This window comes from Lepidothrix coronata, unplaced genomic scaffold (assembly GCF_001604755.1).
Source record: "Lepidothrix coronata isolate B3197 unplaced genomic scaffold, Lepidothrix_coronata-1.0 Scaffold136, whole genome shotgun sequence".
In the NCBI taxonomy this organism is placed as follows: domain Eukaryota; kingdom Metazoa; phylum Chordata; class Aves; order Passeriformes; family Pipridae; genus Lepidothrix; species Lepidothrix coronata.
The window spans coordinates 360451-385720 of NW_016690316.1; the positions used below are offsets into that span (position 1 = coordinate 360451).

General features: G+C 37.3%; 1 long non-coding RNA gene across 4 annotated transcripts in view; it reads right to left on the reverse strand.

Annotated features, from left to right (window-relative positions):
- LOC108503342 overlaps positions 1-25270 on the reverse strand; it is a 174130-nt gene that overhangs the window by 24721 nt on the left and 124139 nt on the right. For 3 of the 4 annotated variants that reach the window (XR_001876806.1, XR_001876804.1, XR_001876807.1), the window contains 3 exons: positions 6920-6974; positions 4160-4289; positions 699-901 (listed from right to left, as the gene is read on the reverse strand). This is a non-coding gene — a long non-coding RNA (uncharacterized LOC108503342). Of the gene's footprint in view, positions 1-19; positions 84-698; positions 902-4159; positions 4290-6919; positions 6975-25270 lie in introns of those variants that run through there. The other variant, XR_001876805.1, reaches the window with a different exon arrangement.

Genomic DNA, 25270 nt, shown 5'->3' on the forward strand with positions numbered 1-25270 from the left:
GCCACTCTTACAAGATACAATGTCTGTCTGCTTCACAGTCTTGTGCTTATCCTTGTAGGATCCCATAAAGTAGGCAAGTGACCCTACTTATTAATGGGAAACAGAAGACAAGAATTAGACCAAGACTTAGAAACTACTGGAACACAAAATTTCCAGCACCTTGCTTTAGATAATGGAACCAGAACTGGTGATGGGTCCCATCTAGAGACATGACATATGTCCCCAGGGCCTTCTCCAAAACAGCCTATCTTTTTTTAATCTGCTAACTGTTCTTTATTAACTCTAGTTATGTCTAAGCAAGCTGTGAAAGCAGCTCCGATAATTTTGGCAGAAGAGAAGCTACTTTCTGCTGCTCAAGTGGGCCAGGTTAAGTTAGGGGCTGAGCTGTTCAAGCCTGTCTAAAAAAAACCCCAACACTTCTGGGTGATATGCTTTAGGGTGATATGGGTAAAAAATAAAAATGGCTGTGTTTTTACAGAGTCAGGATTAGTCTGCAGCAGAATGTTGTTTCTAAAAGTGCAATGATGTATTCAAGAAGCCAAATGAAACCAGATTTTTCCAGAATTAGTCAAAGCATCTTGCTAAGGTTTGTGTTGGCAACATCCCAAAAGACAAAATAAACTTGAGTCTTCTACACTTCTCAGGCAAGGACCCATCAGGTTTATTCTTTAACCCTTCTTAAGGCCTTAACCACATACCTTACTATTTATCCTTGTCATGAAAACATCTCACCACTGCCAGTTATTCTCACTCCTCTTTGTCCATTCTCTTTTTCAAAATGCTGTTGTTTTTCCTCTCCAGGTTTCAGATTAAAGGGGGAAAATGCCATTATATATTCTTGCCTTTAAGCAAAAATTATGCTCTCCGTTTTTCTCTCGACAGAAGTCTCATCTTAGCAGTGCTTAAAAAGCAAAAAGAGCACTCTTTAGAACAAAAAGAAATTTCACATCAAAACTCACACATTAGTCCTCCTATAAAATAAACTTCAGATTCTGTAATTAAATCCTACTAACCATAAAAACATAAAACCTCAGATTCAGATCCTTCATACACTATTATAAAAACAAACTTACAAAAAATTATGTAAACCAAATTCCTCACTGAACCAAACCCAAAAGAAAACAAGGAACAATATTTTTCCCATTCTAAATTAAAAACCTGTGCAGTCCCAGACACTGGGCAGTTTATCTTGAAAGTTTGCTTCAAGCCCCTCTAACCAGAAAAGCCATCCTGGAGGTGGTTTCCCCACTGCAAACACAGATTGTGGTTACGTTGCATGGAAATGGAGTGAGTCAGCACATGGCAAACACAAGCCCACAAATACTGAGGCAATGTTCTGTCCAGAATAACACAGATATACAATAGAGATTTAAGTGACAAGCTCTGACCATCAAGGCATAAACTGTTCTGTGTGTAGGTGTAGTTTCTTCACCTCTCTCTCCTTTCCTCTTTCTAGCCCAGGATAGGGCAATATCAATTCACCATGACTGGTACATCTCTTGGAAAACTTCATAAAATGTAATGAAGATTTTATTTTCAGTCTAAGCGGGCAGCCATTATGGCTAACATCAACAGTCACCCTGTGACACAAAATGCTACCATCTGATTCAAAAAATAAGGACAGTTAATCTGCTTAAGATTTTTCTCCTGGGGAATGGCTTTGTTAATTTTAAAATGAAGCTTCACATGCTAATGACTAGAAGGAGAAGCTTTAAAAGCCATGGATTTTCTATTGCAAGCACACTCATTTTTCTGTGAATGAACATCTTCTATTGTACATGCACCAAAAAAACTGAAAATTACAAAGACAGCATATTAAATGTCCTGTCTATTATGTTTACCGAGAAATGTGTCTTATTTGTGTTCCTTTGGTAGGCACATAAATTATCAGAGGCTTATTGTTAGTTCAGTGAAAAGCAATGCCAAGATTATTGCAAGGGAGTAGATTGCTCTAAAGCTATTTACACATTTTGTTTTCAATAAGAACACTGAAGATAATTTCAGTGAGGAAGGCTGCAAGCACACAGATATTCAGACATATTGCTCTGGCCAAAATTGGGCTTGTTTCTTTCCCAGCTGTTGAATGAAGGTTCAGTTCTAATGAGGGAGGATGGAGCCAAAGCCTACATTGCTACCACGGACGGGTTTTGTCTGGGTTGTCCAGGGAGCTTTGGCAGACCTTGACTTTTTTTCCAGTTTCTCAAGGGTAGAAGAAGTGATCTCCATCAAAACACACCTAACTTCAGTAAGAGACAGGAGTTGTGAAGAATTCAGCAGTGGGACTGGGATCTAAGTGCCTTCTCTGCTCCCTGGTATGATCTAAGAAATTTTTTTTTTTAACATCAAAAAGGCATTGTAGTTAAATCTTGCTGAAGCATAAAAGAACTCCAGCTTGCACAGATTAAAATGCAGATGAAAATTAAAATTCAGTCCACCCAATAAACTGCCAGAAGAAAACCAAATTAATTCTTCTCTAGCCCCAGAAGTTCTCTAAACTGGATATGGTGTAAGGATGTAATGGTTAATTAAAAGAACCTTTCTGAGTTTCCGGGGTTGGGATAACAAGGCTGCCCAGAGTCCCAAGGTCATCTTAACCAGGAATGAACACAGAAGCCTCACACTGAGTTCTCCTCTCAACCTGAAATATCTCATAGCCAAAGATCTTGAAAATGGCCACAGCACCCCCTATGCTGCAGCAGTGCAGGGCCACCAGGTTGTGGCCTGCAGAGGCCCAGCCTGCAAGCTCTGAAGTTCCCCAGCACAAATAAAAAGTAAACATAGCTACAGCAGAGCCATAAACCCGAGTTTTTAAACAGAAAATATTAACTAAATGTTGAAACCCAGAATATGACTCACAAATAACAATAACAGCATTACAATATAATTGTTGTTTCTGAAATGGAAACATTGATTTGTTATTTGTTAGTTTACTCAGCATCTTATGCAGGAAGCCCAGTGAAGTCAGCCAGGGTACTGTCATGGAGCTGCATGACTTGTAGAGCAGGTACTCTTCGTTACAGCACAGAAAGTAAATTTATTGGAATGAGAGGTGAAAGGATTTAGAATGAAGTTGTTTTTATTGGTATAAAACCTTCTTTCTGTCAAATATTAACAAACAAAAAAAAAAGGTAAAGTTTTATATTCTATTCATACAGTCTCTTGGGCCTGTGCCTTTTTTTTTTATTAGAATATCATCTCAGTGGCAGCTCAGGTGAGAAAGTAGCTCTGCTTTGGGGTCCTGTTGCCCAAATTGGCTCACAAGATAACACAGCACAATGTGAGGGCTCAGGCTCTGGAGAATGCATAAATAGATAATCTTCATAACATTCGCTATTCAGTAACTTTCTGATTTGGATGTATAGGGATCACTTATCCTTTTGTTATTCCTCAGAAGGATTTTAGAAATATCCACTTTGCTCTAAGCCTGCAGAGTTGTTCAATGCACAGATATTAAGATCAAAGCTGTTTACTGTCAGAAAGGGCCAGAAAAGGAATTTTAATTTCTAAAAACTTTCCACAGCACTTTAAATTCTGGAAAGACCAAAGTATGTTTCACCTTCCAACTTCTCCCACTTTTTTAGCTGTGATGTTTCCATTTGAAATTATAAGATGTTTTTCTCCAAACTGATGGAAAATATTTGACTGGTAGGAGGAAGTCCCCTCATAGCCACACTGAGACAGTCCATGTGCTGGGGTACAGGAGCTGAGCACAATACTGACAGTGGAATAAAGGTGCAATAAAATAGAAGAATAAAGGCACAATAAAATAGTTTCTCACAACAGAAAGGAGGAAAATGTGCAGGGGAAGCAGGAAATAAGAAAGCAGTGGGGAAATATGTGGGAAAAGGATGATAGGAGAATTTGCTTCCCTCAACATAGGGCAAGAGGGTGAGAAATCTTTATGGCCAGTCTGGGAGCATCCCATGTGATTGCTGGTGTAGAGCAGGGGTCGGGGTCTGTTTCTCATTGCCAATTGGCAGGGGTGCACCAGCCCCCTGGTAAGGAGGCAGCAGCAAACCCGGTTTACAAAACACACACCTAAAACCAACAGCAACGATTCCATGTCTCTACGGAAAACACAGCGCTGCTAATACCTGCAGCACTGGCTGCAGCCACGTCCCTGTCCCTTGCTCTCCATCCCCTCCCTTCCCACGCTCACCACTCACTCTCAAAACAGTCCTGACACTGCTTGCTCTGCAGGACCTCTATTCTTGTGGAGCAGCCACATTATTTTGTGGCACTGAGGAACGACATTTGAACTGGCATCACATCTTTCCAAGAAAATTTTCCTGGAGAAAGCAATAAAAAAATTTAAAAATGGACAGTACACGTGAACTGACAATACCTGAAATTTTTCCTGATTAAATGATTCTTGACTATTTCAAGACATTATGCAGTTTTGCATGTATGCATTCATTTCTCGTGTTTTCCATAATCTTTCTGATGACTGTATGCACAAGTGTACCATGTAGAAACAGCAGCTAGCCAATGTGATTACTCATTAAATTTAATGACTAGGTTAGAATCATCTACTATAAAACTAAGATGAAAGAGAAATCACAAATTTGATAGCCAACTAAGGGCTGAAACATATGCAAGCACAGTTAGTTAATAACCTCTTAATATGCATAACAATAAATACATCATATAGATATACAGCAAATTCAGATGCACGTTACCCAAGTGGAACTCAGCTGTGATGGTGTATGAAATGATACATTTAACACTAATGAGAGGCATAACTCAGAGGAAGCAAAAACATCAAAGTACTTTAGGGCTCTCTTGCAACACTGGAATATTTTTCATAGCCAGATATCATTCCGAACTTTTCTGTTTAAACACAGTGAAGGAAGACAGAGCTTGATGTGTGCCCCCAAATATCTGTAAATAAATGCAGGCTGACTCACATACACAGAGGTCAGGGCTGTAACATTGCAAAAAGCAGAAAAGGGTAAAGCCCAAGGCCTACAAACACAGTATGTGTGACAAGGGAGGATTACAAAGAAACATGACCAAGTACAGCTGAGGAATCATAGAATATCCTGAGTTGAAAAGGACTCACAAGGATCACCGAAGTCCTGGCCCTGCACAGGACAGCCCCAAAAATCATACCTGTGTGCCTGAGAGCATTTTCCAAATGCTCCTTGAACTCTGGCAGGATTGGTGCTGTGACTACTTTCCCGGAGATCCTGTTCCAGTGCGCAGCCACTCTCTGGGTGAAGAACCTTTCTCTAATATCCAACCTCAACCTCCCCTGACACAACTTCAGGCCATTCCCTCAGGTCCTGTCACTGGTCCCCACAGAGAAGAGATCAGTGCCTGCCCCTCTTCGTCCCCTCACAAGGAAGTTGTAACTGAACAGACGAAGTGACCTCAGATGCTCCTCATATGGGTTCCCCTCAAGGCCCTTCACCATCTCTGTAGCCTCCTTTGGCTGCTCTTTAATAGGTTTAGATTTTTCTTGTATTGTGGCACCCAAAACTGCACAGAGCACTCAAGGTGATACTAGCACTTGAGTATTTGATGAAATACACAAAAGCCCTCTTTTAAGACATGGCTTTAATTACACTTATTTGGATATTTATTCTGAGCAAAGCTTCCACCTCTACCAAGGAGGGAGTTTGCTCTGACACTGGCAGCACAGGTTCTGTGTCCATGGGGCTGCCTCAGCCCAGCATCATTTTGTCAGGCATTTTTCTTCCCCTCAATTCTCATTTCTCCTTAAAAGCATCATATTAATGTCCCAGACAAAGCACCCACAGATTTTTATATCTGTAGGTGTGGAAGAAGCGGATTCACATTTAGTTGTTATCCCTTCAAAGGCATAAATAAGGTTAAAAAAACCCAACCCAACAAAAAACCAAAACCCACAAAATACAAACCTTTCCCTCTCCTCCTCACAACGCACAAAGCTGTGCATGTGCTCTGGCAACCTTTTTGGAGAGTGAAGGGAAGAAGAGCATTGGTTTTTTTTCTTTACCTCAGTATTTCTGTGGTAGAAAGGGCTGCAAAACCTGAGTAGCTGTGGGCCTTCTAATAGCAGGTATGCAAACAACTCTATAAACTAGCTAGGGTTGTGTGTCATTGGTTTTGAAGCACCATTCAAAAAGTTCTTATGCTGAAAACTCTTCCACTGAGACATGAGTCATAAATAAGCAGCTTTGTGGTGGATGCAGTAGCTCCTCTTTCATGTAATCTCTTTTCCTGAAAGCTTTGAGAGCTAAGCCACATTCAAGGTTTTGTGGTTGAGTCTGGGAGCTTCCTTCAGTAATCTCATTCCTGAATTAATTGCTGCTGGAGCTCATCACCCATAATAACATTTCCAGAATCTTTCCCTTATTATCTTCATCTGTCAGGTTAAATTCATCTTTTTGACATGACACACATTAAAAGGTCTAAAAGAGAAGTACATACTTTGTTACTCAATAGGAAGAAGAAGCACACAGTGCTGTTACTGCCCACAGGTCTGCTTTTGCCCTTCATGAAACATGAAGGACATTTCAGCAAACTTCACAGATAAACACCTGAAAATAAGAAATCTTCTTGTCCACAGTCCATCACCTTTAAGGACCATGGCAAGGACTCTTCTACTTTCACAGTTTCAGGATGTTTCTATGCAACAAGTAAGAGACCTGCACCAGTCCTACACATAGACAGAGGCTGGGCTCTCTTCCCCTGAGTTCTCCTTGCCTGCAAATTGTCTTAGGCTGAGGGTATCAGAAAAAAAAGGGGATTATAATTTTTGCTCAAAGTATTCAGCTGCCAGACAGCCAGGTGAGGACTGCAAGGTAAAACATTCCTGAGCAGGGGAGAACTCCAGACCATTATTCCAGGTAATTCTTAAGTTAACACAGGTGCAAACCATGCATTCCCCCTTGTTAACTACTGTTCCTATCAAGACTGCAAAAAAAAGTCTTACCCTTAATGAGGTAGGATCCAATTATACAGGAAATGCATGGACACATTTCAAACACCTGGGGATAAAAAGAGAGAAAGGTTAAGACAGTTTTGAACTGTATTCTGTCTCAAAAGAAAATCAATGCAAACTCTCTCTGTCAGATGCTTTTATAATATCTGAAAAAAAAATACACACAAATGAATTTTATCTGGATGCTTTTGTGAAAACACAATAGAATTGAAAAAAATTGTTTGTGTAGTAAATGCAAAGCTTGATGTATCTTACAGGAGTCCAAAAGTTTTAAGGCAAATCCAAAGAAACTGTTTCAGTAGGCTTAGGTTTCCTGCACATGGGTGCAATACATTTCATTTTTCAAGTTCTTAAAAGCTTTTATATGATGTTTGAAAAAAAATATCCTATCAGTCAATAACTCATTGTAAACATATACCAGTATAAAACATACAAAATATACTTTTATAGAAGTTACTCACATAAGTATAAATTCATATGAAGATAAAAATACATTCATGCTTTGCTGTGGTGAAATCAACTACTCGTAAGGGCATTTGCTCTAATTTCACAAAATTTCCCTGTTTTGTGATGGTATCAAACCAAGAGTGCAGAGAGCTACTGAGGGCTGATACCAGGGTAAGTGAAAGGGGAATCAGAGTCATTCTGCTTTTCTGACTATTATGGTAATGTGATCAGTACCTTGACAGATGCTAAGAATAATTTTGCTGATTGACTTTTCTTCAAACCTAAGGCTGTGGGCAATCAAAGAAAATATGAACATCTGGATAAGCTTTTGATTGCCATGCTCACTGATATACTGCACCCAAATAAGCAACAATTAGTACAGCTTATGTCAAAAGACCCATCAGTTAATTCAAATTAAGGCAGCAAAATTGAATCCAATTGGCATTCATGCATATTTGTATGCATAGTTTAAATAAACTTCTTCTGCACTACATTATCCTTTATTTACAAGGAAAACACATGCAAGTTTTGTGTTTTAAATAAATATTTTCAAAAGCTTTATGATCTCTTAAAGCCAAACTTCTGAGCAAACTCTGTGTCCTTTGGAAGGGCATATCCAGTATAATAAAGATAAAAATGTGTTGGCTTTCTCAAGTTTACATTTCTCACTTGTTAATAAACTTCAAAAATTTGGAGAAGTTATGCATAAGCATTTTGTCAGTAGCAATTACAATAACACCAGACTGGTATTTGGGTAAACTTACTAGCTGACATGGTGGTCAAGATAACCAGATTGTAGTAAGAAAGGAAAGTCCTAAAACTGAAGACTAATTTCCTCATGTTTTTGCTTGATTTTGAGTGTAAAACCCTGGGAATATGTATTTTCTTTCAAAAAAATAGCATTCTTGTTTGGATTCTCTTTATGTAAACAGTAAATAAGGTTGCATGAGAACCCGAGTTAACACTAATCGAAGGCAAAAGACAAAGTTGAAGTTGTGTGCTTAATGTTTTAAAAAGAGAAATTTTTTTAACAGAAATTTTAATTCTAGCTTCTTGCAGTAAATAAACTTTAGTCTTTGCTTGGCAGATATAGATACCATTGTTTCCAAGTTAACCCATTAAAATTTTATTTGTAACTCGGGTGTGGAAATCTGTTCTTTTTAAAAAAATTGTGTCAGCTCTGGCTGAGGTGCTATTGGTGCTCAATTAATTAGAAGTGAAATTTACTGTAATCTCACCTAAATCTCAGTTAGCTCAATTTGACCTGACTCTAAAATTCTATTACAAAATCCCAGGATTTCTGCAACACATTCAGATGTGTTCATCCAAAGCCTAATGCAAAGCAGTGGTGAGTAAGGGTCACCCACACAGCCCCAGCTGCAGCAGTGCTCAGGAACTGGGAACCTCAACCTCCACGTGCAGCCCTGAGTGCCCGGTGTTGTCAGAGCCAGGGAGCCTCAGAGCAGTGTTGGGAGTATTTAAAATACTGCTACAACAGAAGAGGGACCATGCCAGAGGAGAAGGTTGGGTGAGTCAGTCCACTGGCATGGGACTCACGTGGCTACATCACCAGCTGCCACTGGTGCAGTGAGTGTGGCCAAGCAGCTGTTACATTCTTTTTTTTCTAAGAGTCCACTTTGTTTTGATGCCAAGAAATAGGTTTTCCTAATCATTGACTCCTGTGAATATTAAGACTCCAACACTCTTGAGAACAATCAGATCAATTAATTAGAAAACTGTTACCATGCTGCTTTCATAAATCAAGGATTAGCTCGTGATCCATAACTTCAAACAGCCTTTTAGCAGCTATTTTCTTGAAGCTCTTTCCTTTAAAATACTAATACATCCATCTTCTGATTCAGAGGTTAAGAGTTCTTCTATTAGTGTTGCCTTCAGAAATATATTTGATGGAAAATCCCTTAGATAGTCTAATGATGTGGTCCAGTTGCTCTGAAGTGCACAGGCCCCTTACAAATGCTACTCAAAAATCAATAACAATCCTTCAGTGCCTTCAAAGGATGTGGAGTAAGGGCCTTAGTAATAGTGATTGTCTTCAGCAAATAACTGCTCAGTGATTATTCTGCAGTGGCCTAGAAGTCCAAATTCCCCTCGATAACTTTCAAAATGGATACATGCTGGGAAATGTAAAATCATCCCTAGCACACAGGTCAGTAGCTGAACTTTCTGGCTAAAGTACCTACTTATTTACTCTGTTGCTTTGTCATTATTGACATAAGATTTTGGAGAGGAAAGTCTACTAAAAAAAGTAAGTTCTAAAATAGTAGGTCAGCAGAGTGTATCCACTTTACTCGGCTTCACTACCACAGCAATTCTAGAAGTTCTAGTCCTGGTTACAAGGGTCTCAGCACTTCTAATATTTGCACTTTATACACAATACAAGAAGTCACGTAAAATGCACAGCAAGTACAGTCAATGTGCCCCACAAAGTGGCTCAACATATTTCTTATAGACTTGTCTTGACTTATTTGCCCACCCTCAAGGATACACAAAATTTCCAGAATCTCATGTTTTCAGTATCTCCTATGTTTGCTAAGAGATCAGGCTTTCCTGAAAGTCTTGGTTGCATCCAATTCACTTTCAAAAATTCGAGTTGTGAAAAAGTTCTGTCTCTCCACAGAATTCTTGGAAAATGAGTGTTCCAACTTTCCGAAGAAAGAAGGTTCTTGGCACACAGAATGGAGAACCTTGCTACATTTATGCTTCACCCTATCAAAACTTTTAAGTAAAAATATCGGAAAAAATTGTCTATATACATACACAGATCGACTGCCAGTGATGTTACTTGCTAGAAGATATAATGAAGTAATGATATAATAAGAAAAATATCTTTGGAAATATAAAGACAGTGATGTTTTTGTATGTTAGCAAAAGAACTACAAAATAAAGACTGAAGCACACCCAACTGTTGTTTTAATCCTGCATTAGATTTAAAGTATTTTTATTTCAGTCATCTCTCAAGTATTAATGTAAAGTTAAAAAAACCGAAACCCTCTTTGCAGACACGCTGTACCACCATGTTGAGCTCTATGGCTCCATTAACCATAATAAAATCATTGTCATGATTTTTTCCTTCATGCATAGTATAGTGTTTGTGTGAATGTTTGTTGTGACTGGAAGTATATTTTGCCATCCAGCAGCTGACACTATAAGTTATGCAATCCATAAATATAGAGAAAATCTTAGCGTGATTTCAGACCCAGTTTCATTGAGAACAATTCTCTGAACTGGCCACTCTCCTTGTGAGGACATTCCAGTAGCTTAGGGGTTTTTTTCATTTCAAAAGACTTTGAGAACAAATGTTATGTCCAAATATATTCTCTGCAATAAGCATAAGGAAGTGAAATAAATTAGACTAAGTACCTACCCAGGAGTAAAATTACGTTTTACAGGCATGAGTGCTACCAGAGCTATCAGACTCAGGGAACCCTTTACAATGTAGCTCTTAGTGATATGGTAATAATATGATACTTTAAGCAAGGTGTTGGCTGAATCAGACAAGTTAATCTCAACTATATGTTAGTCAAATCATTTTATCCTCTAAGTTGATTTTAGTCCATTAAGACAGCCTTTTCACTTCACAGTGTGTACAGTCATTACATTTCCCTCCCTTCATGTGTCTTCACTCAAAGCAGCACTCAACCACTTTGGAGCTTATTAATGTTAACAAGAATGTGGTCTTAATACAGTGTCAAATGAAGTCAGAAAGAGTCATGTGGATGATAGCAAGAGAAACTGCATCAGCGTGCACGATGTTATCATGCAGATGAGAAATATAAATGAGGGATGAAATGCAATTTAAGTCAACACTCAGATGAAAAACAAATGTGCCACTGAAGACAAACAATTTCTGAAGCAGCTGTATAGGAGTCCTTCCTCACTTATAATTTTTGTAATGGGATTGAAAATCAGAAGAAATCAGAATTGTTAAGCAATCAGGAAATAACAGATATTTTCACTGAAGTTGTTGCATTTCAGTGAAATTCTTATCTTTCACTAACAAGGCAAGCATTATAAAACATACTGAGTTAACTGCATGAGCATGCAACAGGCTTGTGTATTAAAGCTGTTCATTTGGCAGAGAGACTAAATAGACCTAAAAGCTTTCTAGCTCATTTTAACACCTTCTGTTTTTCTCATTAAAGCTAGCACTGATGTTCAGTTATTATTGTAGGATTTGATCATATTTACAAACCCTTGTTACCTTTCCTCCTTAGAGACCTGATCTGAATCACTTCTGAATATCTAGCAGATGCTCAAAATATTCAGTTCTTGGAAAGAGGCGACAGACTCTTTAAACACCATCTGAAGCACTGCTGCAATCTCTAACTACTGTGCCTAAAAAGAAAAACTTTCCTTGAAGACAGTTTCAGACAAGTACCTGCTGCTGGTTTTATCCTTTGAATCAGCTTGTGCTGATCACTGAGGATTCAGGATCCTAGCCTAGATTAATCCCATACAGCTTTACAAAGTCCGTATGTTAAATTTGTCTCCAGTACTTATGCTCAACATTTGCAGTACTACTTTTGACATAACAGTCCTTGGCCTCCAGCCTCTGGTAATAGAAGAAATGTAACTACTGAGGCCTAAGAGTATGAATGGGAGGGGATAGTTTTGCCTTTTACAGTACTGAGCTTAATAAGGTTTTAAATGCACACTCAAGGAAGTATATTAATTTGCCTGAGTATTCCTCACTTCACTAAAGAATCAACTTTGATCAGCATCTCAGGTTTGCTCCTCAGCTCTCTTATAAAATGAATTCATGGGGTCTGTGCATAGATAATAAGGTTACTGCTCTTTTGGGAGCAAAGTGGTTTGTCCTTGTGCAGCAGCAGAGGAGCTGCTGAGGTCAGGTCAGATGCAGTTGTGTTTTAGAAACACTTGTAATTTTCACTTTTGCTGACATTAAGAATAAAAATGTCTGCAGGATAAGAAACATCTTCATTAAGGATGGATGCCTATACTTTTTTCTGTATGCCTTATTCTCCCTCTGCATTAGCCATAGGGGAGTTAACAAGGTGCTCAAGGTGAAGTTCGTGCGAACATGCATAAGCAGCAGGTAGGCTAGAAGGAATTACTCATCTCTCACTGGCATAGCAGTCACATATCTGTACATGGAGATGATGACAGGATTGTGGATACAGAGCTGAGAGTAACAAGATTGGTGCTATCCAAACTCAGACTGCCTCAATCCATCATCTGGATCAAATCACGACGATTTCCCAACCAGCAAGAGAGACTAACCCCAGCTACACCCCCCACAAGCTAATTTTGTGACTAAGCAGCACTGTCCAGTAGATGATCTATGTCCATATGTGGCAACTAGGCTCTTATAATCTATGTTTCTGATGCTCACAGACCTCTTTCCTAACTTTTTTGATAGAACCAGCTTTAGAACCAGCTGTGTCTTTGAAGAGCTTCTCAACTCTCTTCCTCGCCTGCCCCTCCACACCACTTTTTCAGGAATAAATTCCCAAGTATTCATATTTGCTGTTTTAAGCCCACACTGGGACTACATGAATCAAATCTCATCTGCTAAACTGCTAACTGTTGAACTAATCTGTTGTTTTTTTCCTGTATATATCTATATATATGTTCCTGCCTTGTTAAATTCCCTGGCCAATGTATGTTACCAACAGCAAACCCCAGTATTGCCACTGGAGCTACACCTCTGAAGTATCTTGGCCTATTCTGCTCTCTGAGGAGAGAGGAAAAGCATCAACCTGACATCCCACTACCCTTGAAATCTTACCAAATCAGGAACAAGTTCATACAGGACAGTTTGCTCCGATTCTGTCAGTATTTACACTTAAGGCAAAAAAGGGGCTGACTGATGACTAATGGTACAAGGATACTAACGTATAAAACTGTTTCAATTTAAAAACCCAAACATCTATTTTAAAGCTTCAAACAGGATTATAATCAGAAATCTGAAAACCCTTTTTGTTCTTCCAAATTATATTACACATATATCATTATAGTCATCATGTTATGGGTAAGTGGAAAAAGAACACGACTGACCTTCAAATCAACCTTCAGCCTGACAGACTAGATCGATGTATTATCCAGACCTCTATTTCTCATTCTCTTTCAACAGTCAAATAGAATTTATTTGTTATGATAAATAAGAACTCTCCAATAACAACAGAAAATAAGATACAGGCAGCCACCTTGCAATGTACTTGTTCTCAAAATTCTCTTTGTTCTTTTAAAGAACTGCAGGTTTCCAAGCTGCTTGCATGAGTAGCACCGTCATCTCTTAGAGGAAGATTAGAGTATTCACAATGAAGTGAAATCAACTGTTTACAGTGTTTCCAGAGCTGACATAAGTTACAGATTAACATCCATTTTGTTCTCTGTGTGGAAAGGTCATAGGAGATCTCAGATCATAGGGGGTCTTAGATCGTAGGAGGTCTCAGTTTCAACAAAAATGTAAACCAGAGGCAGAAACTTTTGGATAGAGACTGTAACTTAACTGCAAAAGAAGCAGCCAAGTGGTTTGCCACCACTTGTTGAAGTCCAATTTGTTCTAATAATGTGCTAAAAAAAAGTGTCTTGACTAGAAGTTTCTCCTAATTTTTCTTCATGGATATAAACTGATTGAGAAATTGTAAAAAAACACCAGTTTCTCTTAAATTACCTCTTCAGATGGCCAGTAAGTAAGTCTTGGGAAAGAGCACATGCTGAGGCCGCTTCCTTAGGCCACCAGTAATTATTTCCCATAAGAATCCTGTACCCAGGAGATGCAGTTAGGATTAGGTAATGTACTGCACTTCAAAGGTGTAAAAAGATTTCAAAGAGCTCATTGGGACTAGATTATCCAATACACTGGGATTCCTGTGTTACTGTTTTCATCTATCTTACCATAAAATGATAACTAGATATTCAGACAAAATTTAAGTTATTTTTGACAACCAGTTATAGCACTTGTTACTTGAAAACCCAAAAGGTAAGTTTTCACTATTTCACATAAGGAAAATAAAGTTTGTTCTCCATTTATAAAGGAGCCTGAAAATCTGTTCATTTCAGTTTTTCTGCTTGTTTACTCCCTAAAAAAAAGTTTGTGGTCTATATGAAAGACCACAAACAGAACTCTTAGAAGTAACTCATTTTTTCTTCTCTGACTATACTGCAAGATTCAATTAAAAAAAACAAAAACACAACCCCCCAAAAAACCAAACAACAAACCACAGAAGATTTTGTCAGCTTTTGATAACAGGACAACAGAACTGAGATGTAAGCTGCAAGAGGCTTTTTTTTTTTTTTTTAAGGTTCAAAAAAACTCAACATTAGTATGAAAGTGACAAAAGGAAGGTAGTGCTGCACAGAGACAGGCTTTTCAGCAAGAACACCCTGGAGGTATTCAAGACTCAGCCAAACAAGGCCAGGGCTGGCTGGACCAAGTTCTAGTAATAGCATCACCTCAAGCAGGGCCTGGAGTTGATAGTTCCCAGAAGTCCTTTCCAGCAATAGTTCTGTCACAGGTGACCTCTTACTGCAATTACTGAAATTACCCAAGAAAAGAGATTATAGGGTCTTAGTAAAAGGGTTAAATATGGTAAAATGCCTAAATATAGAAATAAACCCAAATATTGAAATGCTAATGCAAAAAGAGAGAAGATTCAAATAAATCAAATGAGGATAGGCAATCCTCAAAGTCACATTATAATTTTGGGCTTTTCACTGAATTGTACATGCTAAATGGAAGCAAAGAAGGGACCCTTACCCTTTTTTCCTTTCAAGCCACCTTAACAGAAATCAAATACATTTACTTTATCACAATAAGAGTCTGTGCTTAGATAAAGTATTTAATAAAAGTTACCCACATCAGCTGTCATATGCATTTTAAAAATAATAATATAATTTTACACAGTAAGATTCTTTTAGGGATAAGTATTATCTCTTCATACTTTTCTCCATAAAAGATTTTCCCTCTCAAAATGTCACCCTCAAGACTCCAAATTGTAACAGGAAATTTTATCTTATTTTCTCTGTTCCAGCACCATTTCTACTAAGGCATTAATTCCATTTAACTGTTTAAGCTGACAGGGTTTGTAACTGGTTGGATAGGCTGCCTGTTTTGCAGGTAAAAATTTAAAGCATATTAAATTCTTTTCCAATACTCAGGTCAGTGTACTCCCAACAGGCCACAAAATTGATACTTTATTCTGTCACCCTGAGAGCACACCTTAATGTAGACAAGCTAAAGAGAGAACCCAGCACGAAATCTAGCTTTCCTTCATCATAAGCACATGTACAACCAGCTTATAAGATTGTTCTACTTTAATGAATAAATAGATCATGAGTCCACTACAGTTTTAGCTACAGCAATTCCAAGCAACTTAGTTTTGGTGTAAAAGGAAGAATTGCAACTGTTTATAATTTTAAAGTCTGGAGATTTTTTGTTCATCTTGTCCATTGGACAATATCAAAGGCATCACATATGTAGCAATAATCTTGTTCTTGCACAGGAACTTTCAAGTATTTTTGGACTGGAATCTCAAGGAGAATGATGTTTAAATCATGATGATTTCACTATGAAACAAAAAAAATTAGGCCTATATTAACCAGATTCATAATTCAGTGACTATATCAATTCCCTACATGAAACAAGTGATCATCTGCCCACTTGTCCACAAGCAATACTAGTATCTTTCCTCTGTGCCTCCCTATTCCCCCTGCTTTAGCTTTAAATCCTTCTCTTTATACACCACTATCCATCTATTTTTAACTTATGTCTTCCAAATTTCTGCTTGGCTGCTCACCTCATCAACATATGGTAGATCTGCTCACTGGTAGTACAGACCTCCTATCTGGGACCATTTATGTACCATCTTGCAGCTGGCACAGTCATTTACACATCTTAAAGGCAATTATACAATGTCACCACCACCTCAGACTATATCCTCAGAAAAAGTTGTAGCCAGATCTACTTAAAGCACTTGATCTTAAAACTGTTCATTCTGTAGTGGATCGTATTTTCAAAAGATGAAATCAAGTTTGATGCTAAGTCTGGCATTATCATTCTAATCCTCCCATTCTGATCTTGAAGCTTCCATTCAATCTGAAAATTCCTCTTATACTCAAAAGTAGGGATTTGTAGGATAAAGAAACTCTTAAATATTTATATTTTTCCCCCTCAAAAAAGAAAAGATACATTTCTCCTCTTAATTTACTTGGAATACTAGATTCCCTCTTTCAGATGCCCAGTGAAAAAAGCGCACATAATGAGTGTTCTCCTCTTGAGAATAAAACTTAAGGATGTTTCCGAGCTTAGTGGAACTTATTGCTGAAGTTTGAGTCTCTAGTGATCATCTTACAGCTATTCAATAACAACTCTGGTTTTTGTACAAATGTGTGAAGTCCTTCATGAATATAAGCCAAGAAACAATGTAGGGCTGCTCATCTCAGCTTTTCTAATTCTTCTTATACCAGAAGCTTAGGAATTCTTGTAGATGGATTTGTCATAATACTTTGTTGGCATTTTTTATAACAATTGCCTCTTCAATCTAAGCACACCCTGGAGGAGAATAAAGCTGTGGCGAATACAGATGGAATGTTAATTAAGAGGTATGATAAATGTAAACATTTTAGTAAGAATTTTTAATTCTTACTAAATGTGGGGGAGGAAGCGTATTGACATGTCAAGCGTATTGACATGTCAAGCAGCCAGGAAATACTTTGGAAAGTTTTATTTTCTTGAAAATTTGACACTCTGCATTAGAATATATTGAGCTGAAATGCTAGGCAGCAAATGAAAGCAAGGGCCTTGTGTGTGCACCTATGCATTACTGCTCTGGTGCTGATGTTCACCTCAGCTGGCCTGCACTCACTTTCCTTTATTTTTTCAATTTCCTGGACCAAGAGAATTAATTACTATTGCCAAAGAGAGAGGAGAAAAAGAAAGGGTGGGGTGGAGAGAGAGAGGAAAGGGAGTCTTCATTTGTCTGCATTTCTCTCTTTCTTAACTTTTGCTTTGCATTCAGATAGATTCGGTGCTAAGAAATCCTCATTAATAAATAAAACCAACCTTCTGACTCTGTATTGCTTTTGGTCCCAAAGAACATCAAAAGATCGTGCAAACCGAAAGTAAAATGCAATCAATTACCCAGCTCTCGGGATTATTTCACCAAAGCAATCGATTTACCTTCACCACTGCAGCCACCTTTCATTGGAAATATATCAGCTATTTAACAGCACACTCATAAAACAAGGTAACAAATTACCTCAACATTTCCTAGGGAATAACCTTTCAGTCGTTCACTAGAAGCAGACAAGTCAAAAATTACCCTTTTTCCTTTTTTTTTAAACTTCAGTTTATATGATCTCTATTACACCTACAAGATATGTATTATAAAAAGAAGGGAATCCAACTGAAGATTTCATACACTAGAATGTATGGCTTAGGTTTCAGTAAAAAGATAACAGCATCTTCAATGACTGCATACAACCAGGATTGGCAGCTGTCACATCAAACGGCATTTCTACTTAGCAGCATGACAGGAAATAGAATTCAGTAAGAAACAAGACTCAATTCACAAATGCAGGATTTCCTCCATTTCCTGTATCACTGAAGTCATTCTATCCAGGTGTGATCCCAGAGGGAGTATATGCAGGATTTTGAGAGCTGACATTTTATCCTGACGAAATGCAGAGTTCTAAGCTTGACAAGGGACACTTCTTACCTAAGAAGGGAAGGTGATGCTGTCTAAAATACCATATCCAAAATACCTAGTTCATTTCCTTGTCTTGCCAGACATTTTTTGTTCTGTCAAACAGGAAAGTGATTCCTTTTCTTCCCTTCTCTAGGGGTAAGGTCACATCTTACTTTCACAATGTACCTAAAGAGACAACATTCTCTGCTGACACTGATTCAGCCCTTCAGACACCTTGCATACTAGTAATTAGCAAATTATATTAACTTTTTTTCAAAAGTGCTGAAAAACTTGGGATTGCCATTATCACTCAGCAAGTGACTCTGCAGTGTTTTTTCCAATGTTTTAGAAAGTTATATAACATCACACAGAAATTAAATAATTAACCTTTCATTTTAACCACTGATCCTTCTTTTTAACATTATTCAGTATCTCTCTTGTATTCCCATGGTCAGATATTCAAACTTCGATTTAAATCTTAGCTTTAAAACTTTCTGAGAAACCATAATGCCAGGGACTAGAACCTTTGTCACTGACACAGGTTTCTGTCAGGGAAATCCAGCAAGGGGAATTCATTCAAGCAAACATGGTTTTATAGAGGAGCATAAAAAATCCTAATATACCCAGCTGGACAGTCCAGGAGCCCCAAGTGCTGAGCAGCAGCTGCCATTCTGACTGAAGTGCTCATTAAAAGCTGCCAGCGTTCATGCAGTAGGCTGGAAATGCCTGACTCTAGAAACATAATAGGGCAGAAATTGCCAAGTGTTAAGGACACAAGGTGCAGATCTGTTTGGAATGGTATTCCACTTAAGTCTGCTAGCCCATGGGCCTGCCTGAGCTCCCTCACTGCTTGCGTGGAGTCAGCTCTAACAGCATGCAGGTGTGAAATAGCATTTCCCTCACTTGTAACCAGAATGAAAAAAGGGTTTTAAATATTGAAATAGATTCCCAGATCCCGGTGTCTCAGGACAGGCAGGAACATGATAGCGCACAAGTCTCGATGATCTCGGAGGTCTTTTCCAACCCAATCGATTCTATGATTCTATGATTCTATTCTAAGTCTGTCTAAAAGCACACAAGGACTGTACAGGTGACAGCACTTCTCCGAGTAAGAATTTTCACTGACTTTGGCAACAACGACCCACTGAGGTTTTATTTTCTCCCCCACATATCAGGATTGTTCTCAAATCAGCACTGTTCTAAAGAGTACAATTTAAAATGTAATTAAATCTTTGTTTGATATGTATTAATATGTATAAACAAACAAATGCTTTCACTAAGGAAAAGGTTCCTAGCACAGCCAGTGTAATCTGAGATACCATTTGAAAGTGTGAGCACCTTTAAGAAAGTCCACCTTTTTTTTTTTTGTTACTGTGATGCATGTGTTTCAAATAGGGCAATTTTTGAAGGGTTTTTAAGTTTTCTTCTTTTTTTCAGCCAACCCTGTAACACAGTACTGGTATTCAACCATCTTCAGACACTTTTTTATCCTAATTTTTGAGAAATAAAAAAAATTGTATTGATGTGCAATCCAAATACCTCATGCTTTAAAGAAGGAATTTAGCATTCATGACTGATATTTTTCACTTTGCTGATGATACTACATTTTCATATAGTAGATGAATGCTCTGTAAATATATAGGACATATCCAAGCACTCAAAAAAATTAAAATAATGTGGTATATAAAGTGGTATTTCTATAAGTAGGAATTTCTGTTTATTAAAAGGTATGACAAACTAGTAACAGAGAGTCACTGAAGACATTTGGCAGCATTGGTTATATCTGAAAATAATCTAGCTACCATCTTATTTTAGAGAGTCACAGGAGACACTCAGCACCTCCACTTTTGGAATATCTTTTTTTCCTCATTGGCAGACATTGTAGTTACAAAATAATTGCTTTACTATGATCACTATGATGCTGTACTGTCCCATTATTACTCAATTTATGCATTATTTTCCTCATGTAAGAGGTTGCCTGGATTATATTTGAGGTACAGATCGTAAGTACAGTCCCAAAGGCTTAAATCACTTCTGGACCCGAGAGACAACATTGTTGCCTCATGTTTTCGCTATGGCTGTTTCCTAATCACTGATGTTGCCAATGTCTGTAAATCATTTACGTAGCTTTGAAAATGTAGCCTGAGATCTCCTATGCATTGCTCAGTTCCAAAGAATTCTCTGCCTTCTTATGTAACTTTTTTAAAATTCTACGACTTTCAAATGAACTAATGCTAAACAGGTTTACAAAACATAATGCTGCTTTGAAATTACTGAATTTATCTTTTTGTTTCATGCCCCATCAAAGAATGTTTTAAAGAGTGTAGTCATGTATAACATTTTGCAGTTTCTTGGGCATGTTGGGTTTTAAAAGTGATCAGATTTCAATCACCAATGACCTTGCAGGACCTGAAAAATTACCACAATGCTCACAGGGTGCTTAATAAATTTTTAGTGATTTGTCGTCTTATTTAAAAATCTTTATTTCCTTTTAAAAAAAAAAAAAAAAAAGATTCTAGAGGACAATATTTATGCCTAAAGCTACTTACTGAGGACAGTAGTACTACTTGCTCATATTTTATTTTTCTATATTTGCAGCTATATAATATTCTGCCCTACCTTGCTATGTACTAAATACTTTGCAGCTTTTAGATGCTTCATTTTATCATTTTTGGCAGTTCTTATATTCCTTTCTAGCCACATCAGACTTAATTTTTACTGAAATAAGTGTAATTTTTTTTCCTTATAATCACCTCTAACATCCCACAGTAAACAGGAGGTGATTCTAATCAATCTCTTTCCATTCATCATTTCTTCCTGCAAAGGTTGTCTTTTAAAAGCTCCGTGGTTTTGGGACTATATATTTTATAATACCCTCACGTAATTTTCATTTCTGAAGATACTATTATCACAAGATAACAGATGTTCACTACTTCTCTCTTAATTATCATACTTAAGACTTATGTCTTAAACTAACTGAGATCATCTTTGAGATAATCTTTGATCTGGGTATTTTCTTCCAGCACTGGGAGGGCACAATACTACATTACCTCAAGATACACTCATACAATATTTAGTGCTTGCTCATAGGAACAGCAATTTGATTATCTAAGCAGCTAAAAGAAGTCTGCAAAAGTGCTTTTCCCATACATTCCTCAACCTCCTGTAGTCCACAGGACTACTCAAGCACTTAATGCTATGTGTGTTGAAGAACCACCTTTTTAAACCAGGGAAAAGAAGTTTTTCTCAAGTAGGAAAATATATACATACAAGAAAATATATTGCTTAGTCTGGAGTGATATCTTATTTTAAATATTGATTTTTCTCTCCTAGCACCTCACAGCTCTTAGCAGAAATTAGAGAACTTTTGAACCGAAATTCCAGTGATAGAATAACCTGTCCGCTGTCAAAAAAAAAAAAATTTCTTTAAAAAATTAAAATTAAGAATTTTTTCAAACATTTTAAATTTAATTTTTCTTCCGATAAGTATTTCTCAATACCCAATAGTGGGCATTTGTAACCCATGTACGCATGTTGCTTACAGGCTGAATTTCTAAGCCCATGCTGCCTGTATAACACTACAAAAAGCTTTCTTTCCAGAAGGTATCGCTGTCCATCTTGGCAGCTTCAGAAAGAGATGCTTAACAAGGTCCGAACGGATTCTACAGCTCACAGGTCATTAGGACAAAGTCTCTCACAATGATCACTTTCTCTTCCAAGAGTTCCAGAGTTTTGAGAATAGCATTCCACAGCAGTGTTAATGTTACAGATTAAAAAAAAAAACAACGTTTGAAGTAGATTTAAGGAGTTAAAAGCATATTCAGCAGTGCTATTTTTAGATTGCCAAGTAAGCATAAAAATCTGCTTTAACTTCTGAAGAAAAGCAGTAGAGAGAAGAGCTTATCTTCAGTGGAAAAGGGAATGTCTGTCTCTAGAGACTTTGCTGCTTCCAGAAAACAGTGTGTGCCAATCAGTTCAGTTCCACTGAGTGCTACAAAGATGAATAAGCAGGTTTATATTACAAACTGATACTGAACCTGGGAGTTTGGAAGCCTTTCTTCCTTTCCTTGCCAAGTTGTCTCTAATCCTAGTTAGCTGTGAACTGATTTACCAGTCCTTAGGTTTTGTCTTACCTTCAATTGTTTTGAATGGCACTAATACAGAAGTGGAAGCTTCCAAGAAAACTGTTGAAATATTTAATCAGTAAAAATAATACAGATTTCATTGTTCACTTTAACATTTGACCTACTGCAAATAAAACATACCTTTGTTTTCCGCAGGAAACTATGTATGAACTATAAACTCAGTTGTCACTGTCACAGGGACATACCCTGGGTTTTGCCTTTGTGATTATATTTTTAATGCAACTTTTCTAATAGGGTATTTAAATCATAGTTCTGAAGTTCCCAGTCAGAAATGTGTTTATTTGAAAGAATTCAGGTGATTAGTAAAAGATTACCCAGAAGTAAAAGTTTTAGAATAACTAACATAGAAAACAATTTTTAAATATTTTTTCTTACCAAAAAAAATCACCTATTCAAGTAGATTATCTTCTATTCAATATCCTTAAAGCCAATTTTTAGGTGGTGTAAACTGACATGGTTTCACTGAAACTAGTATGCTTTCCAAGTCTACAAGCTGACAATTTAATCCTTCATTATCCAAGCGACTTCTTAATACGATTTTACAGTCATAATATGGTTCTGAATCATTATTTTCCACGTATTCACAGACTCTCAGAATTCAACGGCTTCCAGCCATTCTAGTAGCTCTGATTTCATGCCAATTCTTCAAAATCTGATCCCAAATTACTCAAAAGTCCACAAAACATCACTCACAGTAGAATCTACATACATTTGCATTTTAGAATCTACACACCAAGTTCCACCCTGATATATACTTCTTAACATTACTGTGGATACCTGAGACCTAAGTCTGCTGCAGTTTGTGCTAATATGTGTGACCTCACCAGATCATTCACATACAGATACTTCAACAGCTAAACAGGTGCTGTTATGGTTTCTGGTCTTGAACATGAACATGCACATGAACTGTGCATGTTACACTGCACAGTTTTAAGTATTTATATCTTATGAGATGGATTATCCCCATTCAATTCTTCTCTGCAGTAATAATAGATCAGTATCATTCAATAACACAGTTCTATCCTCTGTATCTGAAGCCACCAATAGTGTTTTCCTGGGATGAGGTTTTTGTTTATCACTTTCAGCTGAGTGAAATGACTGGTTTGGCACAAAGTACTGGTCTGTCCCAGCTGGCCTCTAAAGAGCACCTCACAAACCCTGCAAAAAGGGACATGCCTGAGACAAGCTTGAAAATGGGGCACGTTTTTCAAAGCCAAGACTGTTGCAGGTATTGCTGCAGAGAACTTGCAGTGCTGCTGGCCTGTAGGCAGAGACAGATTGCACTAATTTAGATAGCTCCTTGGGGCTTTCAAAATTATGCCATGGGCCTTCCATGGGTTTGAGTTATGAGCTGCAACTCTTTGAAGAACAGCATTGAATTTCACCTCGATGTATAGGCTCTGCAGCCTGGTATATATCATGTTGACAGGGTCACTTCCTTCACATCAGAGCTCTGTTGTTCAAGTCAGTGAATTCAGAACTTATTCAGGTTGGTATCTGGGGCTAGTCCCTAATTTTCTGGATTTGTTAGGCATATCTCATATACTTAGATCAAGCTTTTATTCAGATTTCTATGTCTTTATTTCCTACATTTTCTTCTTATATTTTTATGTTTTAACCACATGGTAAATCACCTATTTTAAAGAAAAATCCTACTGATGGATTTATTACTTAGCTTGCAAAATTGACACTCAATTCTAGCATATGAGTATTCAGGACTAGATAGTGAACAAGCCTCAGCAGGGGGAAAAAATGATTCTGAGGAAGATGTCTGTCTCTGACACATTATACCAGCCTCATTCTGCATGTTTTAGCTTTTCATTTCTCCCTCCTTCCATTTTTTTTTATTACCTCATATTTATTTTTCTCCTTTCTTGTACACTGATCAAACACTCACAGTTTGTACTTCATACAGAACGATATTGTGGTCACATTTTCCATCAAACCATTGCCACTGGAATAAGTGATGGCCATTTCTCTCAGTAGAGCATGTTACAGTTAATATTACAAAACACTAAATAATGAACCCAAGGAACAAACAAGTTACCATCAGATTAGATTTCTGTTTTCTTCTGGTCCAAAATGTTCCTTCAGATCACATTTGAGGTGTCTAAAGATTTCTCTAGCTGACCTTCAAATCATCAAAAAAATTAACCAGTTATTTCCAATAAATATTATTACCAATAAACTTTCATTAAGGATAAAATGCATGATTGTTTGATACAAATATATTAGTCAAGGAACCAAAGAGGGCTTTGAAAAAGAGAAACCATGCACTTCTTTTTCTTCTTCTGCAGTTTGGGAAACAGAGAAAGCAAGTTCAGAACATGCTCAGCTACCACAGTTGATTTTATTAAGGATTATGTAGACAATTTGCAACTACTACTATTGTTACAAATTATTTCTTCTGCTTTACCGTTTACTGAAGTATTGTAATTACTTTAGTGTACAAATCAGCTACTAGATTAATATATCAGAGTAAGACTACAGCAACTATTACAAAATTAATAATTTGTGGACTTGGTTTAGTATTATATATTATCTGGCTTCTATGGAATTTTCTTAGCTGTGACATTTTTGTTCCCAAGACCATACTCTGATAAATGTTCTTTCCCCATGCCTCTGCAAAAAATAAGTTTATGTTCCAATTTATGGGACTGGTTCTTACCAGCACAAAAAGAAGCTTCCCAAAAAGAATAATAATTCATGGAAACTAAAAGTTTATTAATACCTGCAAAAGTCCATGATTTCTAAATTCAAAATAGTAAGAATACAGTTCAGTATGCAAAGTCTATTCAAGCGCAGAGTTTCCTGGAAGACTCTTTTATTCCTTTCATTTCTCCAATTTCTATATATAACAACTAGAATCTGAGGTAGGACTAGAGCAAAACCACTTTGATTGTACTTTAATACTCCTCAAAGAAATTTTGTCAGACACATCTTGTTAGTTTCCTCCTTTTCTCTCCTTGCAAATCCATAATAGAGTTGGCAGAATTCAAAGCACAAAAGGACTGGAAATTGGCTCTCCTGGCAAAAAATATGCTTCTGAATCAGCCCTCAGCACCTCTTTTCAAGAG